Source organism: Coenobita brevimanus, chromosome 39, assembly GCF_032717465.1.
Source record: "Coenobita brevimanus isolate Jiangsu-jjx chromosome 39, ASM3271746v2, whole genome shotgun sequence".
In the NCBI taxonomy this organism is placed as follows: domain Eukaryota; kingdom Metazoa; phylum Arthropoda; class Malacostraca; order Decapoda; family Coenobitidae; genus Coenobita; species Coenobita brevimanus.
In genome coordinates this window covers 5250214-5274080 of record NC_136992.1, presented here as the reverse complement: position 1 = coordinate 5274080, position 23867 = coordinate 5250214, and positions in this window count along the sequence as shown.

Sequence of the window (23867 nt, the reverse complement as noted above, 5' to 3'; positions counted from 1 at the left end):
GCAGCGCGAGAGCCCTCCGCAGGAGCAAGTGCGAGAGGGCCCGAAGGCCTACAGCACTTGTCGTTTCCATAGAACTAGCACCATATTCTAGTGTTCATTTCTTGCTACAACTCAGCATTCAAGATTACGAGATGGCAGTTTTAGACTAAGCTAAAGTGAACAGAGCATAGTATCTCTTTAGTGCTCGGGTTCTCTGTCAGGCTGAATAAAATCGTGTGGTAGTGGTAAAGCACGTAATGAGCACGGAGGGGATAAGTGCTATACCCTTTTATATACCAGCTTGGCCCAAAATTGCCGTCTCTCCATCTTGAATGCTGAGTTGTGGCAATAGATTGGCACTAAAATATGATGCTAGTCAGAAAGACGTGCTATGTAAAGCATATAGAGCCTTAGTCGTCTCCTTTTCCTCCCGATGACCTATGTGAAAGAAGCTGCAAAAGAAAGAAAATCTGGGTCAGGTTAAAGGTCAGGGAGTATATTTGTCATTTATTTTTATCAGCTGCAAAAATCCTCTGATATAACTTAGTACAGTAACTGTCAAGTAGGATGACGTATTGCTCTTATTTATTTATTTAATTCTTTTATTTTCACTTCCAGACGATTTTATTCAGTTTACGAGACTTTTCTTTCCTAAATGGAGGGACTGCAGTGATAATATCCTTCATTATCTCTCTATTTCTTCTGTGCTCTCTACAGATGAATAAAATCGTCTGGAAACAGTAAAGAGTAAAAATACCCATGATGTCCTCGTACTGAATGGGTTGGCTCCCTGACTGACACCGAATTTCCCTCGGTTTCAAGAAATCGTCCAGTGTCTGATTTTCGTTAGTGACTGCCAGCGATTTCTCATATTTGTAAAGTCATCTGGAGACAAATTGTTAATACCCCATGTTTGCTGGCGTGTTGTTCGGCTGAATAAAGTCCTCTGCCGTCAATTAATTCCCTTTGTTAATGGCTTCTTCACTTGAGTAAAATCGTCCGGTGACATATTTCGTCTTGACAGCTGTTTCCCTCAGCCAGCTATATTCGTCTGACGTGTACTTTAGTTTATTCACTTTAGATTGGTCCAGATTTTTGTCCTTTTTGTTGTTTATTTTACGTACTTCAGTGGGAGGAAATGAGAGTGCTATCGCTCCACGCTCTCTCCATAACACTTCTTCCTGATTTTCACCATATTCTAGTATTTATCTCTTGTTACATCTCAATTTTCATGATGAAGAGATGGCAATTTTAAGGGAAACTAGAGTAAAAAGGGTATCGTTGTTATCGTAAGCGCTGGTGTAACAATTAGAATAATGATGAAAGAATGGAGGGAACAACAACACAGACAACAACAACAGGTGTTGCGAAATATCCGCATATAAACAACAAAAACAACAACAACAACGACAAAACCGCCACCACCACCGACAACAACAACAACTACAGCAACACTACACTACATGGCAGCACATCCATACACGCCAAGGAACATCAAAACAACACCCAGAACGATATCATACACAAATACTGTCACCTCTGTCCCCTCGTCCGCCTCAAACCAGCTTCCAGAAGCATATCCATGCTCAAATCACTCGCCGTTCCATTCAGTAAGTCAAAGACAACTCACAGCTGCATGCACGGCCTCCTGATATCCACCCTTCCGAATCCTGCCTCCCTCGTGAGGACAGAGTCCACCTGGCCAGGCTGAGATGTGGGCATCATCCAGACCTCTTGAGTTATCAGAAGGGGCTGGATGACTCCGTCGCCGACTCCTATCCAGGATGCTACACAGCATCCCATACTATTAAGCACATTATGGAAAACTGCATTACACACAATCACCGACGCCAACAACAATTTACACTCCTTGAAAGCTCTGTGAGAAAACCCTATCTCTGCCGTGGCCTTCCCTAGGGACTAGGGGCTGTTCGGCCAGACTGCCAAGGGAACAACTACAACTACTAATACGACAGCAACAACAACAATAACGACAAAAATACTACCACCACCATCACTATCAAAAACAACAACAATGACAAAAGCACCATCACCACTAATAACAAGGACAAAAATATCACCATCGACAACACCTACAAAAATACCACCACCCACAACAACAACACAACAACAACAACAACAACTACTACTACTACAACTACTACCAAAACAACAACAGGCAGACAAAATGCTGGCTGCTGCCTAACAATAAGTCTTGCCAATTAACGGGGTCACACTACATAACGAGGTTTACAAATAATAGGACAGTAAACAACACCAGCAGTAACAATAGTCTTTAAAGCAGTTACCAACAACAACGAAGACAGCAAGTAGAACAAGTACGGCAATATATTAGTGGGACAATCATCATCATCATCATCATCATCAGCTCCACCATTACTATCGTCTTCATTATCATCATCATCATCATTATCATAACCACCACCACCACCACCCTAATCATCATCATTATCATCACACTTACCGGTACCATCACCATTATCATCACACATTCCGGTACCATCATCACCACCGCCACCTCCACCACCATCATTATCATCATCCTCGTTCTCATTAACACGCTGGATGGCCTTCAAGTATTTAGGCAGTGTGATGAGAAATTAGGCAACTTTGGAAGATGAAGTGTATGAAAGTGCGAAGGAGGAAAGAAGAGTTGTTGATTGCCTGAAAGCAGTGATAAGGAATAGGGAAGTGAGTTGACTGTAAAAGTGGCAGCATGACAGTACTATGAGTCACAGTCTAACGTATGGAAGTGAACATTGGACCCTGTTGGAAGGACACAAAAATGAGAGCAGTAGAATGAATTATTTGAAACGAACGTGTGGATTTACGTGGAGAGACAGACAGGCAGATAAGGATGCCGAGTACCGTTTTGGTGTTGATGTGGATGTGACTGAAAGAGTTAGACGAAATACCCTTATTTTACGTGATTTAGCTATGTGAAGATGGAGAATTAGAGACTGACTAGAGGGGTGCATGTGAGTGTATTGGGGGGAGGAGAGGGGGAAGGGGAGACCGAGAAAGAGAATGGGGGATGGAGAGAAGAGATAAATGAGAGAGGAGTGTGTGAGTTAGAGGAAGGGCAGCCTGATGTCGGAGGAGAAGTTGATTTGTAGCCCCTCTGTTTGTGGCCACCCCTTACGGTATAAGACGATTGGCTTTAAACAGAAAGACAGACAGATTTTCTCTTCTCTTCACATCTCTTGCTTCGTCCCCTCTCATAACTCCGCCCGTACATAAATACTGAACAGCCTTTAATACTGAACATGTAATTTAATAATACTGAACATATAATACTGACCGGCCACGGGGACATCACACGCTCCTGCCTCATTCCAACACCCACCCTGAACCACTCATTCAAACACTTATGTACAGGTGGGGTCAAGAGTTGTGTCAAATGGAGGTACAGTACAGTCAGGATTAATCTTCGTATCAGTTCGTGGCACAGTCGGAGTCAAAAGTTATATCACAAGTGTGTATAATAATGGAGATACGTAAATTCTACTGTCAGTGACTCTCTAAACTCTTGACCCTAACTCTACTTTCTCTCTTATAGGTTCTCGACTGTACTCTTGGCTCCGACCGTACTCTTGCATACGAATCGCTACTATCATAAAAAAAAAAAAAAAAACTCTACAACTTTCATTGATTTATCTTACACACCATATACGATTACACAGCACCTTACATAATCCCTCCCTATTCATTCGGTCATATACTTTTCAATTAAATAAATGCCATAAATATATTGATCTCACAGGCTTGCTACACTACTCCAAAAATGGGTATGAATAATAATAACAACAACAGCAGTGGTAATACCAATACTAATACTAATAAAGTTAATACTTCTACACCTACTGCTACTACTACTACTGCTACCACTACTACCATTACTGCTATCACTAATAATATTATTGCCATTACGGTATTATTGATATTATTATCATTGTTATATTATTATTATTATTATTATTATTAAACTGTAATGGTAATAAACAGCAATTTATATGTATTAACCCCTTTAATACGATGCCATAATTTTCATTTTTATCGCCAGACGGTTTTCTACATCTTTTGAAGGGTGTCAAGCCAGCCAGGGGTTAATGGAGGCCGTACTTATCTCACTCAGTTTGACAAATCTCTCTTTAAACAAACGAAAAAAAAAAAAAAATCAAGAAAGCACGAATGAAGTGCAAAAATGTTCTCTAGCTGAAAGGGTTGCTGGAGAGACAAACAATAAGTGACAACAAGAACAACAACAGCAACAACAACAAAAGAAAAAAAGCAACAATATTTACATCAATATCAACAAACAACATTTATTAAAAGAAGAATTGGTCTTGGAAAAATACGAATTGGATTCAAAACAATAATAGCAAGTAAATATCATAATTACAGTACAAAGAGTAAGAAGAGAGAGAGAGAGAGAGAGAGAGAGAAGAAAAGACAGTCAGCCAGAGAAGGTGATAGAGGGGTCACAGCAAAATTAAGCTTCCTACACACTCCCCCAGCCACAGTTCCCCTTAGTGATTATATTCCATTTATAGCCTGTAGATGGCGTTCTATTAGCCCTTTATTCACACATCCCCAACATCTGTGTGTGGTCTTTCAACCTACTCTTCTATTTGTCTCTCCACTCCCTTTTTGATCCTCTTTTAGTCTCGCCACCTCCCTCTTCTTATTCTCTCCACTAACACCTTACTAATCACCTAACGCAACATGCATCTAACGGCATTAACTCCGCGAGACCTTCACAACGTACACTTCTTAAAACAATAGACATTAGTAAAGCCTTACGTGCCATCTCCCGACGCAAACTAATCACCAGGATCTGCAACACAAACGTGGAGCACAACACAAAACACTGGCTTGCCAACTCTTTGTCAGGCAGAGAAACACACGTCTCATTCTTAGGCAAGTCATGAAGAACATGAATTTCCATATCGGAGTTTCACAGGCTCCATTCTCGCACCCACACTCTTCAGTCTATACATGCATAATGTTCTCACACCACAGTTACCCACAAACATCATATTCTTATTACCGTAATAACTGCACACGACATTGCAGATACAGCCTGCTCTCTGCAGCATGATTACCTCAGTACACTTCAAGCATGGGTCGTAGACAACAAGCTGACGATTGTTATAGCCAAATCCACCACTGCACTTATCACCAGCGACACTCACGAGCACAGATGCACCCTTAACATCACACTTAACAAAGTACCTGTGCCACATGCCCACTCCATTAAGAACCCTGGAGTGGCACATGACACTGGACACACCTACAAGGACCACATGCGAGACACCTCCAGACTAAAGATTTCGAGCACGTACAGGGACAGACTTTGGACAACAACAACAACAACAACAACAAAAACACTCTCCCTACTCTGCAAACATATCAGATTAGTGATGCCGTTTTCTTCCCTGGAATGGGCTCCGGTTCAGTCTAATACCCAGAGCAACATCTTACAGACCAAACAGAAAAATGTTGTGCTTATCATGACTTGCTGCACCAATGCTACTTTCTTAATATTTACACTATGAAACTAAGTCTTCCCTTCTAGAGATTTCTCACTATGAGAGGAAAACAGTTCTGAGCTGCAGTCTGTGCTGAGCACTACAACCCTGTCATTATATGACTGAGCCACAAATATCATCTAGGTATATATATAAAACCACATCACGTCACAAACATATCCAATCTCTCTTCGACAACATCCCATCTCCAAAAATTCTTATACCAACAGTGAAGCAACACCTATATGCCCACTTCACGTGCAGGGCAACACAACTCCCAAATCAAAACACTATAGGGCAAGCTCCCCCTTCGCTCCTGAATTTATCCCATGGGAAATATCCTTAATACAGGTGATCGAGTTCACCTAGCTAGGCTTAGAACAGGTCATCATCCAGATGTCCTCAGTTATCAGTTTAAATTGGGTGGTATGGAATCACAGATGATACATGCCCCACTTGGAAAATAAACTCATACAATATAACATACAGTACATAATGGAACACTGCACAGCACATGCTACGATAAGACGTATACATTTCATGAACGATATAGGGAACCTGTGGCATAATCCCATAGGGGCGGTTGCTTATCTGTGGTTGACGGGTCTGATTGGTCAGGCGAAATGTGGTAAAGCAGCAACAAGCACCACCTCACCAGCTTCCTAGACAGTCCATTCGTGTCTAATCCCTGAACTTGTGTCTCCACTTCTCTTCACCTTGTGTCTGTCCCTCCACATGCCATTCCCTTTATCGCTGTTATCCCTACTTCCTCTCTCTCTCTCTCTCTCTCTCTCTTGTTAGTCCATCCACTTGTCTCCCAAATCCCAATTTTTTTCTTCTCTCCCTCCATCGCGTGTTTCTTCCTCCATCTTCCCCCACCCCCCGACCCCGTCCACCTTTACCTTCATCCACTTTTACCTCCATCCACCCCTCTCCCAACCCCCGTCTCCACTTTTTTCTCTCCTCATTCTCCCCTCTCTTTCACTAACTTGTCTACCTATACACTTGTTGGTTAATTAGGAACAGTTGTTTGCTTACGCGTTGAGAGAGAGAGAGAGAGAGAGAGAGAGAGAGAGAGAGAGAATGCGGGGAATATCATATGGTGGTAGCGAAAGCGATATATAAAGACGCAGTAGAGATGGATGAGAATGGCAGTGCTTTAGCGGACATTTGTGCTGGGAGAGGGTTCGTGATAGCTAATACCCTCTTCAGGCACAAAATGATCCATAGGTATACGTGGCGTGTGATGAGAAGGGTGGATGGTGAACCGAATGAATGGAAGGCAATGATTGATTATGTGTGTGTGGATGCAAGGATGAGAAGGTGTGTGATGGATGCATGAGTATATATAGAGGTTGTGGGAGTGGAATTTCGGACCACCACTTGGTGGTGATCAGGATCAAAGTCCAAACAAAATGGAGAAAGAGAAGGGAAGGATAGGAGGAAGTTGTTCTTACAAGGAGGGTAGAAAAGTTACGAGGGGTTGGAAAAAAAAAGACAAAATATAAGAGGGAAGTGGAGGAGCGATTGGGCAAATAAAGATTGGAGCAGATGGGGAATGTGGAAGGTGCGTGCAAGATATTCACAGAAGAAATATGTGCAGCATGTGAGGCGGTGTGTGAGGTGAAGAGAAGACGAAAGGCGATACAGGGAACAGCATGGTGGAATGAAGAGCTGAGAGAGGCTGTGGCACAAAAGAAGAAAGCATATAGTAAGTGGACGAGAAACAGGGACGTTGGAGAAGTTGAGAGACGGAAGAGAGAGCTATATGTAGAGAGGAAGAGAGAGATGAAAAGATTAGTAAGAGAGAGTAAGAAGAGAGCTGATGAGGAAATTGGAAGGAATTTGAGTGTAAGGTGGAGGGAATGTAAGAAAATGTTCTGGAAAGAGGTAAAGAGAGTCAGACAGGGTGCCAAAGAAGTTAGTAAGGGAGTGAAATATGAAAATCGAAGATTACCAGTGGAGAAGGGAGAAAAAGTGAGCAGATGAAGAGAACACTTTAATGAACTGTTGAACACAGAGAATGAAAGTAATGCAAGTATAAGCGGCTGGGGAATGGCTGGGACAAGGAGGGATGTGAGAAGAGAGGAAGAAATCAGTAGGATGGAAGTTGTGGAAGCAGTGAAGAAAGTCAAAATGAGGAAAGCCCTAGGAATTGATGGAGTGTGTGGTGAAATGATGAAGCATGGGGGAAAGACAGTAATAGAATGGATGTGGAAGATGTGCAGATTGGCCTGGGAGGAAGGTTGAGTCCCGGAGGATTGGAAGTCATGTATAATTATTCCCCTGAACAAAGGAAAAAGCGAAAAAGAAGTGTGTGGTAATCATAGGGGCATTTGCCTTCTTAGTGTAATGGGAAAAGTATATGGTAGGATACTTATTGACTGAGTTTGGGAAAAAACAGAGAAATTAGTTGAAGAAGATCAGGGAGGTTTTAGGAAGGGAAGAGGTTGTGTAGATCAAATATTCATTCTTAGACCTTTAGTGGAAAAGTTTCTAGAGAAGGGAAAGAAGTATGCAGCCTTCATGGATTTAGAAAAAGCACATGACAGGGTGGATAGACAAGGTTTATGGAAGGTATTAAGAATATATAGAGCTGATGGGAAGTTGTTGAAGGCAGTGAAGAGAATGTATGAAGACGCTAAGGCTGCAGTGCATGTGGATAGTGAACTGCGTGAATTTCTCAGTTTGAAGGTTGGTTTGAAACAAGGGTGTGTCATGTCTCCGTGGTTGTTTAATCTGTATATGGATGGAGTTATAAAAGATATACAAGGTACAGCAGTGGATGCTGGAGCAGCCCTAGTGAGAGAGGGCAGTGTTTGGAAACTCCCTGTACTGTTGTTTGCAGACGTTACTGTGTTGTTAAGTGAAGATGAAGGGGAACTGCAAGGCTTGGTGGATGAGTTTGGGAGAGTGTGTAGGAAACGGAATCTAAAGGTGAATGTAGGAAAGAGTAAAGCGATAGTCTTCGAGAGAGGTGAAGTCAGTGAATATAGAGTGAGATTGGATGGGAAGGAAATGGAGAATGTGAGTTCGTTTAAGTACTTAGGTAGTGTGATGAGTAAGAATGGAAGTTTAGAGGGTGAAGTGCTTGAAAGGGTGCAGCAGGAAAGAAAGGTTGCTGGTTCCTTGAAAGCAGTAATAAGAAACGGGGAAGTGAGCATGGAAGTGAAAAGGCTACTACATGACAGTATTGTGATACCAACTCTAACGTATGGTAGTGAAACTTGGATATTGTTGGAGGAACACAAGTCGAGAGTGAAAGCAGTGGACATGAGTCATTTGAGAGGAACATGTGGAGTCACATGGAGAGACAGACTGACAAATAAGAAGTGAAGGAGCGTTGTGGTGTGGATGTGGATGTGATAGGAAGCGGTAGGAGAAACACATTAAGGTGGTTTGGCCATGTGGCGAGGATGGAGAGTGAGAGACTGACGAGTATGTGAATGAGGTGGAGGGGGGGAGAGGAAGGGGGAGGCCAAGGATGAGATGCAGGGATGGAGTGGAGAGGTTTATGAGAGTGGGGTGTGTGAGCGGGGCGCAGGGGAGTGAAATGGCGGGCAACAGAGCGACGTGGGGGTGATTTGTTTGTGGCTACCCCTTACGAGATTAAGGTGTCTGGCAATAGATAGATAGATAGATAGTAGTTAATGCTAATAAATGCGTACTTGCAAAGCATTGAATGAGAGAGAGAGAGAGAGAGAGAGAGAGAGAGAGAGAGAGAGAGAGAGAGAGAGAGAGAGAGAGACAGACAGACAGACAGACAGACAGACAGACAGACAGACAGAAACAGAGACAGAGACAGACAGACAGACAGACAGACAGACAGACAGAGTGAATGTCTGCATTTTATGAAGTACATATACCCCCAAAATTGTTAGTGAAGTTAACACACACACACACACACACACACACACACACACACACACACACACACACACACACCCTGTTGCGTAACCCCTGTTTGGTCGTACAGACCCAACCATCGCAGGATCTTTTCATGGCCATCCCGTGCTGTAGATCGATGTTCCTTTGAGGGAAACACCGTCTTGCCACAGCGAGGCACGGGAAAGAGTGTCAAGATTTGGTTCCCGGATGTACGCTGCATTTACATCTCTCTGCCCAGTTAACAGTTGCACCATAGTTGGCTCCACATTACCCCGTTATTTGGTTATATGGTTACTACCAAGCGTTGCAAATAGTTTCCTGGGTTACAGAGAACCATAAGGCTTGTCACTTAGTGTCGAACTACCTGAAGTGGAAAGAACAGTAATAAAATGTGACAGGAAAGATGGGAGAAACAGGAAATGAGGAGAGCAGACACAGAAAAAGAATGATAAAGGCGATAAACTTAGTAGGCAGCGCTACGTCCACACACACACACACACACACACACACACACACACACACAGAAAAAACAAACAGACAGGCAAGGCACAGTCCTGCTCGTGCCTGTCCCTTTCTTCCTTTAATTATTCAGAGACAAACTGTTTCTCTCCCCTTCTGTCCCAGTGTTCTCTCTACTATACTCTTTTCACTTTACCTGCACTCTTTTACTCTAACTTTGCCTAAAATTGCCCTTCTTCCATCTTGAATGATTAATTATTGCAATATATTAACACTACAATGTGGTGCTAGTCACGAAGAGGTGCTATGGAGAGAACATAGAGCCATATTATTGCCTTTGGCATTGAGCGACGTAAAATAAACCGCAATAGGACGAAAACCTGAGCCAAGTCAAGGTAAAAGGAGTATAGGCGTAAAATTGCCATCTGTCCAGTTTGAATGTTTTGCTGTAACAATAACCTCATACTAGAATACGGTGCTAGTCACGAAGAAGTTCTGTAAAATGGATATTGAGCTTTAGTGTATTTCTTATTCTGCCACTGAACTACGGGAAATGAGCTGAAAAATTACAAAAAAAAAAAAAAAAAAAAATCCCCAGTTGAAATGAAAACACTATAATAAAACAGCGCCATGTTAACAATTACCTGAAAAAACATTCTCGTATTACAAATATTTCAGAGATTCTTGATGTTTTAAATCATCTGAATAAACTTTAATAGAGGGATCTCCTTCCCAAACTTAAGCTGAATAAAATCGTCTGGACTTTATTTTTCGGATATCTCTCTTAAATTTGAACTCAACAAATTCGCCTGGATAAAATCGTCTGGATTATTAGTCAGACCTCGTTCCTAAGTTTAAGCTGAATAAGTTCGCCTGATTTTTGGCAGGATCTCCCACCTAAATTTAAGCTGAATGATATCGTCCGGACATTATTTGCCTGAAGTCTTCAAAGATAAAAATCGTCTGGTGCAAAAACCTAATCATCGAACTGAAGAGGCTAGCCTAATGGTTTAGTGTCAGAATACACTATACTTTTCTCATTTCAACTCGGCCTAAAGTATGCCATCACTCCAGTTTGAAGGTGAGTTCAAAGAGATTAATACTAGGAGATGATGCTATTAATAGAGAAGAAAGAAAGAGCTATGGAGAGGATGGAGAAGGCCGTAGCATTCCCTTTTTCTGCCCATGAGTCACGTGAAACAAACTGTAAACGGACGAAAATCCGGGCCAACTGAAGGTAAAAGAAGAATGGTTCAGTGAAGGTCTTAGCCTACGTGAGTGCCCCAGGTTCTGGAGAGGGACGCCTTCATGTGGTGGCACTGATATAACCTGGCTGTGGAGCTGCCTGGCCATACAAAAGTCCCTCAGCTACTTCTCTGGCCCCCAATAGGAGGATAGACAGCAGAGAAGGACATCATAAGCCTGCAGTCCACTGGAGTCGGAGATTTTTCGATCCTGTGATGCTGCCAGGGACGTTGCTGGTCTCCTGTTCTTAAACTGAGAGTGTCATCTAAGAGCCTGAGAGTGTTAATACACTCACCACTAACTCTCTCGCAGTGGGAAAACTCTCGTTTTCCATTCCAATTAACATGAGCGGTTTTACTGACCCGGCAGTGAGCCATAGGAGTCAAGAGTGCTATGGGTATCAGTAGTAGTAGTAGTAGTAGTAGTAGTAAAAGTAGTAGTAGTAATGGTGGTAGTAGTAATAGTAGTAGTAGTGGTAGTAGTAGTAGTAGCACTTCATTTTGTTGTTGTTGCTGGTGTGGCCTCTGGTTCTTCTGAAACATGAACCCAGTAGACTGCAGGCTGATGTCGTTCTCCTTTTGCAGTCCACTTTCCTCCTTTCGGGGGACGTTTGCATGACCAGGTAGCTCCATCGCCAGGTAATATCAGTGCCACCACATGAAGGCGTCCCTCTCACATCGTTACATCGTATCACATCCATACACAAACAGGGAAGGAAAAGGTGTTACTGAGTCTCCTTGGTTACTAAAATGGGTCCCTTTGACTCCCTTTGTGCTGTTTGATGTCACTCAGGAAAGAGGGAATTAGATCAGCTGTGAAAAAAGGTATTCATGTCACCTTCCTTCCTAGTTCTCTCTCTCTCTCTCTCTCTCTCTCTCTCTCTCTCTCTCTCTCATTTCATTATCATCATCGTCTTCCCTTGAACAAGAACTCACTCCCAACTTTTCCAATACTATTTGCTGCCAACCTGTTCCATCCAATCCCAGCAAATCTGCCAAGTCCGTCTCTCTTAGTTTTCTGTCTGCCTCTTCCTCTCTGGGTGTGACATTCCTTTCCACTCTTATTCAGGAATCTCTTTCAATACCTTAATGTGATACAAGAACAATACTTTTCATTCCTCTCGGAACACTTAATTTCACATTCTAGGGATGTTGTCCAGATTTCAGAGATCGTATTCAATAATCCTCTTTACCTCAAGTTATGCTTAAAATTCTTGTTTATTCTTTTATTATAACCTATTCTATTACTCCACATATAAATATAGATCTACAGTAAACAGTAACGTGAAGCATACTAACAAATATATGATCAGAAAAAATTGTAGTTGTTCGTTTGAATTTTTTGCTGTGAAGCTTGACTGAGATTCTTTATAATTACATCGAAGAAGTCTCATTAGAGCAGTGAGACCAAACTGATGTTTTGTGTATGTACATAATATATCAGTCTGTCTGTCCGTCTGCCTGTCTGTCTCTGGCGTACTCAAGCTAACTTTAGCTCATTCCCCCATTCTTTAGGGATCGACAGTTCCGTGTGTTCTTTTCATTTGCGTCTCTCTCTCTCTCTCTCTCTCTCTCTCTGCTTGTTTAATGTCTCTCACCACATCCCCTTTCAACATTTCTCATTCATCAGTTTTTATTCTTACCTTTTATTTTTTGTTTTATAATATTATACTTGTTTTGCTTGGCAATTTCTTCGAATTTTTATGTCTCTGTATTATATATACCGTCCGCCTGCTTGAGGCGATAATGTAATCACCAGCATCTGTGTGTGTGTATGTGTGTGTGTATGTGTGTGAATGTGTGTGTGTGTGTGTATGTGTGTGTGTGTATGTGTGTGTATGTGTGTGTGTATGTGTGTGTGTATGTGTGTGTGTGTATGTGTGTGTGTGTATGTGTGTGTGTGTGTGTGTGTGTGTGTGTGTGTGTGTGTGTGTGTGTGTGTGTGAGTGTTCCCAAAACATCTCAAAATCAAATAGGCAAATTGTATCCCAGGTCCGTGGGCTGCATCGGGGGATACATGACTTGATTTTTAATAATTTTGGCGAAACTTTGATGATATGCCTCCTATTGCCAAAGGTTCTTGCTGGAAACAATACCATCTAACTTTTTCTTTAAGCTTGCCATTATTCACCATTTTCTATCTTACTCTCAACCAATAAAACGGCTATTTCAAGAGGTAACTATAAGAAAAGTCTTCAAAAGCTTGTTATACTTGATCATCTTCACCAGCGCAATACCCCTGACTTCAGGCTTCTTAACGCTGGCTTGATTTAACGTGGAGTAAACAACGAAATCCTGAGACTTTTTTTTTTTTTTTTTTTTAGTACTGACAAAGCAGCGATTATATGGCTCCGATTGCCAGATGTTTCCTGATCTAGTTTTCTTGTGATGGCGTGCGTGACGCATTCGAGAATGAATGTTTTTGCTTTTATCTTTCGTATATTTTCAGTTCTTCCTTTTCAGTTCCTAACTAATTTCTCTCTCTCTCTCTCTCTCTCTCTCTCTCTCTCTCTCTCTCTCTCTCTCTCTCACTATTTTCTTTTCTTCTTTCACCCTTTTGTCCTTATCATCATCCTCTTTGTTCTCTCAGTACTTTCTCTTCCTATCTGTCTTCCTCTTTTTCCTCCTCTTCCTTATCCTCCTCCTCCTCCCCCTCCTCCTCTTCCTCCATCTCTTTCTCCTCTTTTTCTTCCTCCTCCTCCTCCTCCCTTTTCTTCTACTTATCCTCCTTATTCTCCTCTTCCTTCTCCTTCTCCTTGTTGTAATTGTCGTTGTCGTTGTTGTTGTTGTTGTTGTTGCTCTTCTTCTTCTTCTTCTTCTTCTTCTTCTTCTAGCACTAATATTGTTGCACTTCTTGTTATTATCGTTCTCATATCATTATAATCATAATCTCCTTCTCTCCCTCTCCTCTTCCTCATTCCCTTTCCCTTTTCCAATTCTTGTTGTTCCATTACGGTGTCGTGACTCTACGTAGCAGAATTATCAGTAGTTTTAATGAGCTAGAAGTTGTAGTGCACTACAGTTTGTATAATAATGAACCTTTGTCTGTCTGTATAAGGATTTATCCAGCTTCTCCTAGACTCATGGACTGATTCTGAAGAAACTTTTTAGGAATACGCTTTAGGGACCCAGATGTTGTTTAATATTTTTTTGTTTTCAAAACTGGAAGTATATATAATCTGAGAAATCATTACCGTTTCCCCTCAGCATTTTTTTTTCCCGTAGCGAACCCAACGGAGAGAAGTCCCTTTTCTTCGAGCCATACCACATAATATGTTATTCGTGCATAATTAGTTTATTTCCAAGTCCCGAAAAATAAACAAAAGGTGACAGACCAAAAGAGCATAATCTGCCGTAGGCTGCCTTACGCGGGTTAATTAAGAATAGCGATGCGGTAGGAGCGCTGTATTTTTGAGGTACTCCACACCCTGCTAGCAATCGCTGCTCTTACTCGTGTTCATGTTAGACACGAATAGAACAAGACTGAGTCTGGTGGCACTTGAGCAAATCTGGTAATGGAAAGTCTTTTAGGTAAGGAAATAATATGATTTAGTATTAACAGTAAATTTGCTAAGGAATATGTAAGAGTTTGCATTGCTCATAATCATTGTTCATTTGAGGTATCTTATTATATTTCTTGTGGATATTATTGACATTATAGTACGCCGTAACTTGTTTCCTGCTCGGTATTATTCATAAGGCATAGTCATTCATAATAATTATGCATGCCATTTCTTGTGAGTGAAAATATTATACAGTATGTTATCTCAGTTTCAAAAGAGTGTGGGATTTACGTTGCTGACATTATAGCCTTAATATAAGTGCCCGGATATAATTACTGACGAGTTATTATCTAAAAATATAAATTCTTTACCTATTTAAAGTAGCGGCAACGGCAGAGCTGTGGGCGCTCACTACCTCTCCAAAGAGAAGGTGTAGTTTTAGTGACACTATATTTTGACCCAAGAAGTAATGGTAGCGATGGTGCCATTAGTTTCAGCAGGTAGTGCACACAATGCTCTTCTTTCTACCTCCTTGCCTCTCACCATCCTTCCCTCTCTTCTTCCTCCTCCAACTCTCCTCCTTCCCCTCCTGACCTCATTTCTGTTTACCACACCCTTCACTCCATTGTTCTTCTTTTCCCTCCTCCTCATCACTTTTTCCCTTCCTCCTCTTTCATTATCTCCTCCTCCTCCTTCTCCTCGCGACACCCTAGCCGCCGAGGGACTCCCACGTGAAATTTAATTAAGTAAAAGTTCAAAACAGACTAAGAGAAATGGGAGAGAAGGGAGGGAAGGGAAAGAGAAGGAAATGTGAGGGAGGAAAAAAAGGAGAGAGAGGGGCGCGGATGGAGGGGGAGACAGAAAAAAAAAGAGGAGAAAGAATGAAAGGGATGGAAGGGAGAGAGAGAAAAAGAAAAGAGAGAAGGAAGTGGATGGAGAGGCTGAGAGAGAGAGAGAGAGAGAAAAAAAAAAAGGAGAGAAAAGGAAGGAGATGGAGGGGGAGGGAGGGAACAAAAAGGAGAGAGAGAGAGAGAGAGTGGAGGGGGAAGGTGAAAGTGTGTGCCTAACTTCAAGAAGAGGAGGCTTGGGTGGGACATTCCTCACACCAGCATCCAACTTCGCGGATAATACCAGGCTCACCAATATCACTCACTCTCTCTCTCTCTCTCTCTCTCTCTCTCTCTTTCTTTCTCTTTCTCTCTCTCAAGCCTTGGACAGATTACGGATAATCAGCCTACGTGATCTCGGTGCATTTCAGTCTGGTGCCAAGATATGCAAATAAGATGCAAACCCCCTCACTCACACACTCACACGCACGCACACTGGTTAAGGCCCTAAACACACGCACACACACACACACACACATACACACACACACACACACATAAACACACACACACACACACACACACACACACACACACACACACACACACACACACACACACATACGCACACACACACACACATTGGAGCACACAGGATTACGAACAGGTACAATGATCATGACACACACACACACACACACACACACCCACACACACACAAACACACACACACACACACATACACACACACACACACACACACACACACACACACACACACTGGAGCACACAGGCTTAAAGCTACGAACAGGTACAATCATCATCACACACACACACACACACACACACACACACACACACACACACACACACACACACACAAGCTGTAGATGAGAAGACAGGGCAACAGCAGCTTAGTGTATAATCTGTATACTGCAGCCAGGAAATTACACACACACACACACACACACACACACACACACACACACACACACACAGGCAGTCCAAAGGCTCAACTCGAAGGCCAGGTTCATATATTCATATATATCTATATTTTATACCATTCAGATTATAAATTATTAAATATGAGGAGGAATGGGAGCTTAGCCTGGGATTCGGGTTATGCATGTCAAATTTCATTTCATTATTTTTATTATTATTATTATTATTATTATTATCTATCTATCTATCTATCTATAGCCCGACGCCCTAATCCCGCAAAGGGTGGCCGCAGACAAAACGCCTCCAAGTCATTCTGTCACCCACCATTTGACTCCCCTCCCCCAACTCACCCCCCCTTCCTCATATACCTCTCAACTCCATCCCTCCCACTCCCCCTCGGTCTACCCCTCCCCCCCCCTCCCTCCACCTCTCCTCCATACACCCTCTTTAGTCAGTCTTTCATTCTCCATTCTCTTCACATGTCCAAACCACCTCAGTGTATTTCTCCCTAATCTTTTCAACCACATCCACATCTACCCCACAACGTTCCTTCACTTCTTCATTCGTCAACCTGTCCCTCCACGTCACTCCCACATGCTCCTCTCAAGTAACTCATTTCCACTGCTCTCACTCTTGACTTGTTCCCCTCTTGCAATGTCCACGCCTCGCTTCCATACGTCAGGGTAAGAATCACAATAACATCATGCAGTGACTTCTTAACTTCCATACTCACCTCCCTATTTCTCATCACTGCTTTCAGTGTACCAACAACCTTTCTTCCCTGCTGTACCCTTTCACGTACTTCATCCCCCAAAGTTCCATCCTTACTCATCACACTGCCCAAGTACTTGAATGCACTCACATTCTCCATATCCTCACCATCCAACCTCACTGCACACTCTGTGACTTCATTCCTCTCAAACACCATAACTTTACTTTTGTTTACATTAACTTTCAGCTTCCTCCTCCTACACACTGTCCCAAATTCATTCACCAAACCTTGCAACTCCCATTCATCTTCACTCAACAATACTGTATCATCAGCAAACAGCAACACAGGAAACTTCCAAATCTCACCCTGTTCGTGGGGCCACCCCCACATCCACTGCCCTACCTTGTACCTCCTTTACAACCCCATCCATATATATATTAAACAGCCATGGAGACATTACACACCCCTGTTTCAGTCCCACATTGAGATCAAAGGACTCACTCAAGCTCACCATCCACTCCTTTCCAATAGCCCTAGCTCCCTCCGTACATACTCTTCACAGCACTCAACTTGTTTCTCTCCACTCCATATATTCTTAATACCTTCCACATACATACCTGTCTATTCTGTCATAAGCTTTCTCCAAGTCCATGAAGGCAGCATACACTTTCCTTCCCTTCTCTAGATACTTCTCCACTAAACATCTGAGAACAAATATATGATCTACACACCCTTTTCCCTTCCTAAATCCCCCTTGTTCTTCTCCAACTAGGTCCTCTGTTATATGCCTAACCCTATCAATGAGTATTCTACCATGTATTTTACCAGTCACACTAAGAAGGCAAATACCCCTATGGTTACCACATACTTCTCTCTCCCCTTTTCCCTTTGTACAGAGGAAAGATTATACCTGATTTCCAGTCCTCTGGAACCCTTCCCTCTTCCCAAGTCAATCTACACAACTTCCATATCCACTCCACAATAATCTCTCACCCCAATACCTAAGCATTTCACCACACACTCCATCAATTCCTGAGGCCTTTCCCAAGCTTAATCTTCTTCATCGCTTCCACTACTTCCAAGCCACCACCCCAGTCTCTTCCTCCCTCCTCTCATCTCTTCTTCTCCCAGCCATTCCCCAACCACTTATACTCACACTGCTCTCACTCTCTACATTCAACAAATCCTCAAAGTGCTCCTTCCATCTCCTCAATTTCTCTCTCTTCTCCACCAACAATCTATTATTCCTATCTTTCACTCCCCTACTATTTCCCCTTTCACACTGCCTTACTTTCTTTACCTCCTTCCAAAACAATTTCTTACTCTCCCTCCAAATTTCACACTCAGATTCCTCCCAAACTCTTCTTCCACTTTCTTCTTACTCTCCTTCACCAGTCTCTTAACCTCCCTTCTCCTGCTCACATATACCTCTCTCTTCTCTCTTTCATCTTCTCCCCTACCTCTACTCGCCAACCATTCACCATATGCCTTCTTCTTTTCTTCCACAGCTCGTTTCACCTCATCATTCCACCATGCTGTCCCTTGCACACCCTTGCATCTCCTCCTCACTCCACAAACTATTATTATTGTTATTGTTGTTATCGTTGATTTTGTTGTTGTTTCATCATATTATTTTGGCGATATAGGGCTTGAACCTGAAATGTTCGCTATGATGACATGTTTTTTTTCCATTTCATTTTTGTTCGCCTGTTACACTAATTAGGCCAGAGTTTAGTCCTCCCGTGGCTTATTTCATGTAGTTGTGTAGTTCGGTATCACACCAAGACATTACTACTGCTCTACATCCTTCTCATAGCACCTCTGTGTGACCAGCATCACATTCTAGTGCCTATTTTTACAGCTAAGCATTGAAGATGGATGTGGCAATTTTAGGCCAAATTAATGTAAAAAGAATACACCCGTCCATTATGTTAATAGTTTTCTTTTTATAACTATTCTAGTCGATTATATTCCGCATTCCGTTCTTGCAACCACTGGACAAATTCACAAGGTATTTTTTGGTGCTACCGGTCGCTGTGTTGTTACTGTGGAGTTTTGATGTGGCTGTGCTGGAAGGCATTAAGGGAAATACTTTGAGTCTGTTTGACCATATGGAGAAGATTGAGACTGAGAGGCTGACAAGGAGGGTGTATATGAGTGAGGTGGAGCAGTGAGGGACAGATGGAGACCGACGTTAAAATGCAGGTGGTAGGGAGAGAGAGGGAGACCGAGGATAAGATGTAAGGATTGTATGTAAAGGTATCATGAGAGCGGCGTGTGGTTTGGAGGAAGGGCAACCAGTTAGCAGAGGATAGGGTAATATGAAGATGATTCGTCTGTGACACCTTTTAAGGGATTAAAGATTGTCACTAGATAGATAGACAGATAGGTATAGAGATGGATTGATAGACTGATACATAGGTAGGGACTGACAGCTATATTTAGTATTTAATTATTGTAATTATTTATTTACTTATTTGCTATTACCACACTACTATATTCGTGAAAACTAATTCCAATACCTCCAGTTCGAATGTTCCTCCTAAGCCGTCTAGCATCGTTTACAGCAGGGGTTCCTGAATGAGGGGGAAATCCTTCCCGAGGGGAAATTTGAACAGTCCGAGGGGGGGGGGGATAAATAGCTAAGGACAAAATGGCCAAAGTAGAGTTTTTGATGAATTGTTTAAAGAGATGATATATTTTATGGTCAAATGCATTTTGGCTTTTAATTTCGGCATGTGGAGAGGATGGAGGGTGAGAGACTGACAAAGAGAGTGTATGTGAGTGAGGTGGAGGGGGGAAGAGGGAGGGGGAGGCCGAGGATGAGATGGAGGGATAGAGTGGAGAGGTATATGAGAGAGGGGGTGTGTGAGCTGGGAGCAGGGCAGTGAAATGGCGGGGGACAGGACGACGTGGAGGCGATTTGTTTGTGGCCACCCCAAACGGGATTGAGGCGTCTGGCAATAGATAGATAGATAGAAATAATTATCATGGTACGTAAAAGTGCAAAATCTCTTAAATGTTTCCAAAACTTGAAAAATCTCTATAATAGCACTAGATTTCTTATTGTTACAGGTAAAAAGCTACTGCTGAATGGAGGCGAATAACTCTATAATCTTCAGTGACTCAAAGTAAGTTCAAAGGCGAGGGGAGGGGAGGGTATTCCCTCGTTTTGGAGTTGGAGTGGAGACAGGAGAATCATCAAACATTTTCTGGCCAAAGTTAGGAATGACCAGGAAAAGCTTGGGAGCCCCTGGTGTACAGGCAGCACGAATGAAACGATAATGATGTGTTCAGGCTGAATGGTTTATATATACAAGAGAGGGGGGGGGAGGATTGAAGGTGGGGGTATGCATTTCACATCTACTTTTTATAATTATGGATTTGAAATTTAGCCTACGTTTAACTCTGCTACCCGCCCTCACTACATCACTGCCACACGATCCGTCATCACCATCTCCATCATCATTCCTCCTGACTGGACAAAAGGTTTGGTCATTACTGTCTGGAAGGTAAAGAAGACCAACGTGACTACAGTAATTACTTTGGTGTTACAGTGCTTGGTATACCAGGCCAAGTTATTGTTCATGAGCTTTGGGTTCAAGTTCGGGAACAGTTGTTATGGAGGCCTGAACAATCCAGATTTACGGCCAAGAAGTCTTCAGTAACCCGGATCTTTGCTCTTTGAATTCTCTTAGTAAACCGACGGAAAATTTGGGAGTTTTTGTTATACTCTCTTTAATCTAACTTGGTCTAAAACTGACGTCTCATCACTTTGAGTATTGAGGTGTACCGGCAGTTTAACACTAGAATATGAAGCAGGCCACTAAAAAGTGCTAAAGAAAATATGTCGAGCCGTAGTGGCCTATTGTCATTTTCTGCCACAGAGCTACGGGATGGGAACTCCTGTGGCTCCCCGTACTCCCCACAGAGATTATCCAACTCATAAATACCACCATCACTGTTATCCACCTCGTAACTGTTACCACTGTCACCACTATCACCATCCTTATCATCACTGGTACCACTGCAACCGCCATTTTTAAACTACTATCATCATTGCAACTCTAATATTATCATCACTGCAACTACAGCCTCAATCATCATCATCATCATCATAATTATCATCATCATTACTGTAATTACTAATGCCATTCTGTCATTATTATCCTCAACCATTTACCATCACCAACACTATACTAACACCACTGTTACCATCTTAGTCATTTAGTATTATCTTTAACACCATCTAAAACCGTTAACACCACCAAGCCAATCTGTCACCATCACTAACACCACCAAGCCAATCTGTCACCATCACTAATGCCATCATGCCAGTCTGTCATCATCACTAATACCATCAAGCCAATATGCAACCATCACTAACACCACCAAGCCAATATACAACCATCACTAACACCATCATGCTAATCTGTCACCAACACTAATACCACCATGTCAATCTGTCACCATCAGTAACACCATCATGCTAATTTGTCACCATCACTAGCACACCATGTCAATCCGTCACCATCAGAAACACCATCATGCTAATCTGTCACCATCACTAGCACACCATGTCAATCTGTCACCATCAGTAACACGATCATGCTAATCTGTCACCATCACTAGCACACCATGTCAATCCGTCACCATCACTAACATCACTGTGGCAATCTATAACCATCATTAACACCACCATGTCAGTCTACCACCATCACTAACACCATTTCGATAATCTATCACCTTCACTAACACCACCATGCAAGGCCATCAGCGTCACTAAACATGCCAATCAGTCACTTTAAGTAGCACCGCCCTGCAAGACTACCACCATCTCTAACACCACCAACCTAGTCTATCACCATGGCTAAACACTAATCTATCACCATCAGCACTAACATCCCATACAATAAGCTTCATTAACACCACCACCTGTCAAAACCATCACAAACACCACAATTACAATATATCATTATCACACTGACGCCACTACAACCACCATCACCAACATCATACCAGTCTATCACCATGCCAGTCTACTACTATACCATCTACAATGAGCTACCATCATTCACTACCATGATAATCTACTTTTATCAACATCTACCATCACTGATTTCCACTTTCACTTCCACCGTCATCACTCCAACTACTATCACCACCATCACCACCACTACAACCACTATTACCATCATCACCACCACTGCAACCATTATCGCCATCATAACTACCACTATAACCATTATCACTATCATCACTACCACTAGTACAACCATTATCATCATCATTATCATCACTATCACCACAAATTCATCCATTATCAGTATAACCACCACCATCATTACAACCACTAACACCATCATTACAACCACAATCACCACCATTTCAATCATTAACACTTAATCACCAAACTACCACTACAATCATTATCACCATCATCACCTTTCACCATTACAGTCACTATCGTCACTATGATCACCACCACCACAATACAAGTCACCATCACCGCCACTGCTCCAAACACTACCACCATAACCACCCCCGCTACCGCTATATTAATCAACCTCAACCAACTACAGACATAACGAACATCACAAACTTCCACCACAGCCACAGCAACAATCACAATCATCACAACAACCACAAACATCATAACCGCATCATCACAATATCACAATCGCTACAAATAATCCTTCATTCTATACAATTTACAGATTATCACCATCGACCTCCTAAAATAAGACAAGCTCCGAAGGTTAAAAAGACATAAATAAACAAAAATCCAAAATGTCCCCAAAATTCACAAAGATAATTTAGGAAAGTACAATGCGAGAGAAAATGAAAGTGAAGATTCTAAGTAGTGAGGTGAGAAAAAGAGAAAGAACGAATTTGGCAAGCCGAATGAAGTCGAAAATTAGAAAGAGTTTGGAAAAGAAAGAACGAAAGGAATGGGTGAGCAGCTTGAATGAGAGAAGAACAGGGAGTGTATGGGATGGGCGACTGAGATCAGGGATAGGGGGGAATCTGGGGGTTTCCGAGACATAGGGTGTCAAAGCCTCTTGTAGGAAATGGTGGAGGGCAAAACGAGACGAGCTAACTCTCTGTCTCATACCCGACCTAGCCACCTCCCCGACCCCATTCCACGGCTTGAACAGCTCCCTTCCATCAAACTGGAACGTAAAAGGTTTCTAAAAGCCAAAATCAATGGGAACAGGTGTAGTATGCGTCTGGACACTGGCTGTACCAATTGCTTCATGAGATACTTCACCGCAAAACGGCTCGGGGTGTTGGAGCAGGAGACGTATACAGCCAATGCGATGGTAAAACTGTGGTAAGGAACAAAGAGATTCACCTTCATTGTGGCCGAAAACGTCAGAGTTGATCTGGACAACGACTTGTATTTCTTTGTGGACGTCCTTGTTTTTGAGTTCAGGAAGATGCCCTCCTACTTGAGTAACATCATGCTGGATTGCGACACACCCCGGCGCATGGATGTTGCTCAGAGATTTACCAGCCGCTCCTCAACTCTCTACTGCCAAGACGTTGACGCCATGAAAACCTCTGCGACAAAATGGCGGGAAAGTCATCCCGGACCCATGGTTTACTTACTAAACGTAACCCCAACTACAAATCCATCCGCTGAAGTCCTCTCCGTTTTAGTAGACTCCGGGGCGAAGGACTTTTACATATCCTCCAAGGGGCTCCGGAAACTAGGCCGGGAGAAGTTGCCTAGGAATGTGAGTATCGTAACGGAGGGG